We start from the raw sequence: 8,298 nt of genomic DNA, 5'->3' as shown, positions 1-8,298 counted from the left end.
GTGATGTCTCAAAACTCATTTTTAGCAGCGGCGACGGCAACAATCTCGTCATATTCAGCCCAAAGTAGGATAAAATAACGGTTATGACGCCGCCTGAGATCGCTAACCCCATCGAATCGGCTGAATATGACGGTGATGTCTCAAAACTCATTTTTAGCAGCGGCGACGGCAACAATCTCGTCATATTCAGCCCAAAGTAGGATAAAATAACGGTTATGACGCCGCCTGAGATCGCTAACCCCATCGAATCGGCTGAATATGACGAGATTGTTGCCATCGCCACTGCTAAAAACAAGTTTTGAGACATCATGTGCCATGCACATGATGAGATCTCGCCGGAAATTTGCCCGCCGACGAGAAACCATGTCTTATTGATTAGTTGGGTCAATTAAAATGTCTTAAAGCGGGTTTGCCTATTTAAAATACCTTGTTGGAAATTGGGGTGGAATTAAAATACCAATATGAGTATTTAGCCCATATAGATATATAATGAAATTTCTAGATACAAACGAATATAGATATATAGTGAAATATTCATATTTGTATTTGAAATATCCGAGTATAAGTTGTGTTGATGTCAGTTATCAAATAGGGGGTTTATTTGTGGATTAGAGTTAGGGTCCTCAACCCCCTTCAGATGACTAGCTCTGTAGATCGCAATTCTTCGATGCAAATGAAGAACTCGTGAGAGACCGGAGTTGGGTTTTCTGGTTATTCCTCCGACGATCAAGTCAGCGTTTGAACTTGAGTGGGAAAATATAAGAGAAATAGTGATAGGTATTGCTCAGAGTTACCTCCAAACAGAAGAAATTATCTTATGCAGTGTAGCTCCCTTTTATAGTAGACCGGAAGGGCATGAAGATAACTGTGGCCCAGTCCAGGCAGGAATCAGACTTGATAGGTGTTTTACAGGTGTCGGCCGCAGGTGAGGATGAGTCATCTAAGAAATTAGTGCAAGGGCGACATCAGCTACTTGGCATTGATTGAGTCTAATGAGTCATGAAGACTATGGGAGCTAGAGCAATGATGACTCTGAAAGTGTATTTAAGGCGAGGGTAGTTGGTTGTCGGTGGGGAGTTTAAGGACACACCGTCTCTCTAGCTATCTGGCTGAAGGCCAACAAACACCCTTTTTTTAGTAGGTTATGCAAGTTATCAATTGAAATAGCAGGATGAGTGTAGAGTCTTGAGGGCTAGACCTGGAGAATAGGTCGGCAAATATTGCCTTTCGAGTTGGCCACGTAAGTTGTCGGCTTATGGAGTCGGCCGTAGACACAACTCGAGTTGTTTGGTGCAGGAGTAATTTGATTAAGCGTAGGGTGGGCTACGCGTTGGATTCCCAGCAGAGATTAACACTTGGTTATTTTGTAGCCTATAATAATGCTCCCCCCCATTTGAACTTGGCTGGTCGAGTACGGGTGGAAGTTGAATAGTCGTTGGTTTGCAACTTCCGAGGCACATTTATGAGGGAAGTGATAGCTGTTGAAATGTTCTTTAGATGTCAATGGATATGATGCGCCGTCATCGCTTCGGCTTGTGAGATGGGTGGCATATCGATCAACGGGCAGCACTTCGCTTCCCATACGGTCAGTTCGACTTCCGAGGTCGATCTCAGTCATTTGTTCCCGACTGAGTTGGCCATTCTGATCTTGACACGTGTTCGTACTCTTAGCCTATATATAGCCCATTTCTAAGAAGAATTATTTTTACAAACTCTCTGCACTCTGATCTTTGAAACCTTAGCTTTCTGCATTGAGTGATTTTCGACTAAGACTCTGGCGAACTGCAATGGATTCCACTGTCTCCACTTCTAGCCGCAATAAGATAAGGATCGACCTCCTCTGCCTATTTTGCTCAAAGGTCTATGCCACGGAGTTCGAAGTTTACTACAATCGCTTCAATCTCCTTAAGGCTTTCACTCTGTCGGCACCAGAGAGGTCGGAAGTTGTATATTACCATAGAGGTGATAGGGCTCTGATCTATTTGAAGCATTTGGAGTAGGGGCTCCTATTTTCGCTTCACCCCTTCACCCATCATGTCTGCGAGGCCCTGAGAGTATACCTTTCACAGATCAAGCCGAACTCCATCGCTACTTTGGTGGCGTATGTGGTAATCTGCCACCAAGTCAGCATCGAGCCAAGTCTACTTATGATGGGCTATCTTGTCAACGTCAAGACGACTAAGAAGGAATGACATTATTACTTTTAAAACTTAGGCAGCTCTAAACTCGTCTCAAACGCCCCCGACTCAAATAAGGATTGGAAGAAGAAGTTCATATGGGTCTTCAGGGCTAACACCATCCTCGCTTGTCTGACTTGGCCTGAGATCAAAAAGGATGTACTGAAACCGGGTCTACTCACAAATGAGGAGAAGCAATAGCTCGACAAGGTTCGAGCTTATGCTAGGTTGAGGGAAACCAGCCATCTCTTCAAGCCGACTGTCCTCTGAGTGGTCGGCCTATCTCATGTGCCGCCGACTGAGGAGGATAAGGTTCGAGCAAGAGCTATTCTCCCGGCTTGAGCTTACGTGGGACCTCCCTACTAAAATTTAAGAGGTGTGGGAGGCTGACGAGGTGGCTCGAGAGGAGGCCGAGAAGAAGGCTGTTGTCATGGAGGTTGAGCTGGCTGCCTAGAAGCGAAATGATGAAAAATAGCGCCGGGAGCTAGAGACTCGGGATAACATGATCGAGGGACTCAAGGTGCACTTTACTAAAAAGCCAACCACCATTGAGAAGCTCAAAGAAGATGTCGGCCATATTCAACATAAGATTCTTGTGCGGGATGGCCGAATAAAATATTTGGAGGATGAGTTTGAGCTCGAGAAGCGGGAAAGTGCAATCGCTTTTGAGCACACCTAGCTGCCTCGTCGAGAAGTCGATAGCCTCTAGGCACATCTAAAGGAGGAAGTGGCCGCCCACGAGGAACTGGAGAAGGAGGTGACCCGAGCGGCATTGGAAAGAAATGAGAGTCACTTCTCGTCAAAGTGCAAGAACTACAAGGTCACTTTGGCTATCTCGAATCCAAGGCCTATGGGGTGGAAGTTATGGATAAATACAGCGATAGCCCCTAGACAAGATAGAGGTGGCTCTGGTTTGTAAAGCCAGCTTCGATTTCCTCCTGGGGCAAATCCCTCTTGAATTCTGACTCGACCTGGACTGTTTCTATTACTCCTCTCAAGCCATCAATTGGTCTCAAAATCTTGAAGGAGATATAGACGAAGGGAGGTAGGCTTGTGCTCGATGTAGATGAGAAAGATAAGGGAGGCGAAGGGTCTCTGCTCAAGATAGTTGGGTCAGCCGGCCTGGGGGCGACCAAGGTGAAGAAGCTACCATCAATTCTCCTCAATCGACTCCAGCTCCTGAGTTGAGTGCCACACTTCCCCACCCTCCTGATCTGAGTTGAGCTCCTTGAAAACTTCATGTATCTTCTCTCTCTCTTTTTTTGTCTTTATTAACGTACATACTAATATAACCATTTTTGATATATGAATAATAGGTCACGTTGTTGACTTTTCAATTAGTATATCCCTTTTCTTTATCTGTATTTATGCTTATCTGCTTTGTTGGAGTCCATGTTTGTTATAGAGTCAAAGTGGCTTAGCCGTTACAACGAATGTGACGACTTGACCTCATACCTTGTTTGTTGAATATAATCACAAGGCCCTAAAATGCATGCCTTGGGCATATGAACGTAACAAGCTCTTGTTGTAAACATTTTAGGGCCAGTTTGTTAGAAAATTTGCATTAAGAAAATTGAAATCATTGAATTTGATTTCATTCCCTCTAACTGCTTAGAAAAAAAATGTTTACAACTCTCTCAATCTCGATTACAATTTGAATTCCCGATTACAAAAGAGAAGAGAATTGTTATAAATTCTCTCCTTTGTTTAATCCCGGGTCCTTCACGGTAGCGATGGAGTGCTTACCTCGAATGCTCGCGTCGAGTTTGCTTTCCGTTGACGATCCGTACGTCTCCCTTTGCTGGAACGATTGAAGGAACTCTTAACAAGTTTTAAGAACTCAGAACGAGTTCAAACTCTCTGCAAAGAGTTGTTTGAACCGTAAATCGGTTAATAGCCAAGTATCAAAACTCTCTGTTGCTGAAGAATACCTTAAGAAATCTGATTCAAAGCTCAATCTCTGATCGTACCTCCGAAGAATTGATCCTCAACTCAGTTGAGTTTGTTTCTATTTATATGGGGATTAAGGGGTGTAATTGCCCCCTTAATCCGCTCCTTAATGGGGATTTAGTTGCCTTATTAATCGGACGTAACAACCCACTTAAATCGCTCCTTAATGGGGGTTTAGTTACCTCATTAATCGGGTGTAATAACCCACTTAAACCGCTCCCCAGATCGTGGGTGAAAAACGGTTTTTGGAACTGTTTAGATCACGTTTGAATAGGTCAAATGCAAGTTCTGCATTGCTGGGCATGAACCTTGCGTTTGAACGCAGCGTTGGGAATCTGCATTAGCAGTTGAATTAAGCGGCGTTGGCAGCGGTTAGAAGCTACGTTGGCATATTTAAGAGTTGCATTTGGCAGCGGATAGAAGCTGCGTTGGCAGCTTTCGAAGGCTGCGTTTGCGGCCGAACATGAGCTACGTTGGCAGTTGAGTTGAAGCTACGTTTTCAGTGTTTGGAGCTACGTTTGTAGCTGAATTAGAGCTACGTTGCTTTGGCTTTGGAACGCGACTATTTGTGTTTCATTGCAGAGATGAGTTCTGTGCCTTAGACTGAAGAGATTATTGACTTGTAATCTCTTCTGGTATAGCATTGCAAAGATCGTCATCTTGTAATCTTCGCATTGGCTCCTTGATGTATGAGAGTCGTCAGATTGTAACTCCCGATGTTGATTGTGAAGGCTATTGTATTAGAGCTTTCATCAGTTGTTGTGAAGATTGTCAGGTTGTAACATTCATCGACCTACGTGAAAGTTTTTAAATTATAACCTTCTGAAAGCAGTCAAATTGTAACTTCCATCCTCGGTGTTTGATGGGGATCAACTATCTGTAGTAATTTTTAGGCAGCCTATAGGGCCAAATATTTATCTTTATTAATTTAAACCACATACTTTTGAGTATCCATCAGTTTTTTGGGTTGAGACGACTTGAATTCATCCCTTAGATTTACTCATAATGACACCAATGTCTTAGGGTACGTGCCTTGGACTTAGGAAGATACCAAGGTCTTTTTAGTTGATGTAGGTTGAGTCGATATGCCTTAGTTATACCCTGAGTAGGCACCAAGGTCTTTTGGTCGATGACGGGCCGTGGTTTTACTCATGAAAATAATACCAAGGTCTTTCAAGTCAAAACCGACCGAGTCGAGACGTGCCTTGGTTTTACCCCGAGAGGGTACCAATGGATTTTGTCAATGATGCACATTGGTCTTACTCTAAGTAGGTGCCTAGGTCTTTTAAGTCGAAGTCGACCAAGTTAATGACGATCGATTGATGAAAGCTGCACATAGATATATAGCAGAAAAAAATATATTGTTTGAAGATAGTGTCATTAATTTGATTACCATGGGAAGTTTTATGCGCCTTGGCCTTAGACATGAAAAGATGCTAAGATCTTCAGCTGAGGTAGTCTGGCTTTTTAGCAACCTCCTTCCTCTGATCCCCCTTATCAGCCATGTTTGGTATGGGGTCGGCTCTAGGGGACCCTTTGCCGCTTCCTCCCTTGGCAAGGGATCGACCCTTACCGCTGATTCGGCTTCGATGATGTCGTTGTTGCTGTTGTTGCTACTGCTACCGCTACTTCAGCTGTCCTAGTCACCCTATTGTAGGCTCATCTTCCACACCTATGTATCCATGTGCCTTGGCCATTAACTGCTAAGAGGTGGTGAATCGCTTTTTAACAAAGAAATGCTCGGGAGTTCCTCTATTTAATCCTTTTCCTTCTTCTTGAAGTGCATCAACCAACTCGTTGCTCTCCAATCCGGCAACGAAAACGAACATGATGACCATGCTGCCAGGGTTGTCGACTTCCAGTCTTTTGGCCTGGAACCTTTTGAAATAATCCCTGAGGCTCTCTCGAGGCCCTTGCCTCATCTGCATCAAAACATGGGGAGACAGCTTTGGCTTAGTGTCGGCCAGGAAGTGGTGCACAAACTTCTGGCTAAGTTGCTCAAAGTTATTGATGGACTTCTTGGGCAAGGAGTTAACCATAGCTTAGCGCTTCCCGACAAAGTGATAGGAAAACACCTACAAATGATCGACTCCGGAGCCTGTAGCATGGTCATCATATCATAATAATTCTAAGCATGTTGGACAATAAGCATCTTAAATTTGTCACAAGTAGCATTCATGATGTTGTTGGCGAGGGGAGTGTTCCCCCCAATGGCCTCCGTGATTGGTTGAAAGGTCCAGTTGTAACTAGACACCACGTTGGTGGTTGACGGGCCTGGACTAGCACGAGGGTGCTGAGGGCCACACGATGCTACCCTCATGGCGAACTCTCGACCATCATGACCAAAACTAAGGCTCTTCCATGTTGCTTCCATGTGCTATTGATGCTGCCGACAAGGGGTTGTAAAGTGAGTTTGCTAGTGAGACGGACAGGAGGCGTGCTCGGCATAGTCTTCTTGATGTTTAGCCTAGGCTGTGGGGGAACGAATGGCTGACCTGTTAGAGGTGGAGGAATAAATCATGATGAGGGTTGTTAGGGAGGAATTTGGCTGAGGAGCTCATTGGTGAAAGCAGCAAATCATTGATGGATAGACTGAGAGATCCTCCGCGTAGTTTCTTTCAATTGGACCTGAGGGACATAGCCCTTGTGCCATTCTTTAGGGAGTGCGACAAATGTTTGACTAGGGCGCTCGGAACCAGACATCTCGTATAAAGAAGGATAACAAGCCCCATGGTGGGTGCCAAACTATTGATGCTAGTTATCAAAAAGGGGTTTATTTGTGGATTAGAGTTAGGTTTCACAAACTCCTTCAGATGACTGGTCCATAGATCATTGTTCTTCCTACACATGAAGAATTCGTGAGAGCCCGGAGTTGGGTTCTTCGGTTATTCCTCCGACGATTAAGTCAGTGTTTGTACTTGATTAGGAAAATGTAAGAGAAATAGTGATAGGAATTGTTCAGAGTTACCTCCAAACAGAAGAAGTTATCTCATGTAGTGCAGCTCTCTTTTATACTAGATCGGAAGGGCATAAAGATAGTTGTGGCCGAGTCCATGCAGGAAGCTGACTCAGCAGGTGTCTTTACAGGTATCGGCTGCTGGCAAGGTTGAGACATCTAAGCAATTAGTGCGAGGACGACAATAGCTTCTTGGCATTAACTAGGTCTGATTAGTTATGAAGACAATGGGAGCTAGAGCAATAACGACTCTACTAGCGCATTTAAGGTGAGGGTAATTAGTTGTCAGTGGGGAATTCGAGGACACACCGCCTCTTTAGGTGTCTGGCTGAAGGCTAACAAACACCGTCTTTTTGGTCGGTTATGCAAGTTGTCGGTTAAAATAGCGAGCTGAGTGTGGAGTCTTGAAGGCTCAACCAGAAGAATAGGTCAACAAGTATCGCCTTTCGAGTCGGCCACGTAAGTTGTTGGCTTATGGATTCAGCTGCAGGAACAACTCTAGTTGTTGGGTGGAGAAGTAATCTAATTAAGCATGAAGTCGGACACGCGTTGGCTTTCAAGCAAAGATTAACACTTGGTTATTTTGCAGCATATTGTATGTGCGGGAAATTACGAGAAAATTGAGAATTGAATATGTATTATTCTCTCTAACTGACTTAGAAAAGGAATGATTACAGTCCTCTCAATATAACTTCTCTCTAACATGCGAGGTTTGGTCCCATAGCATTCGACTCATACGGGCGGGCCGAACGTTCAGGTGGGCCCTAACTCGTGCTGGCGAGTTGGGCGGTTCAACTCGTTGGCATGAGGGGCCATCTGGTGGCGCTTGACTCTGAGTCAACTGACACCGCCCTTCGTGTCGACACGAGGGGTGTTGTCTCGAGGGGCTGACTAGTATCGCCCTTCATGTCGACACAAGGGGTGTTGTCCCGAGGGGTTGTCTGATACTACCCTTCGTGTCGACATGATGGGTATCGTCCCGAGGTGTCTTCGAATGGCTGACTGACATCACCCTTCGAGTCGACATGAAGGGGTGTCATCCCGAGGTCTTCTAAGATGAGGGGACTCTTGGCGAGTTAACTCTGAGAGGGAGACTGACATCGCCCTTCGAGTCGACTCGGTCGGTTGAGATGTTGACCTATGCGTGCCTTTGAGTCGACCAGCGGGAATTCAGTCGTGGATTGGCCACATTTTCAGGTCTCTTCTAGGTTCATG

Source organism: Asparagus officinalis, chromosome 7 (assembly GCF_001876935.1).
Source record: "Asparagus officinalis chromosome 7, Aspof.V1, whole genome shotgun sequence".
NCBI lineage: Eukaryota > Viridiplantae > Streptophyta > Magnoliopsida > Asparagales > Asparagaceae > Asparagus > Asparagus officinalis.
This window is presented reverse-complemented; position numbering follows the sequence as displayed.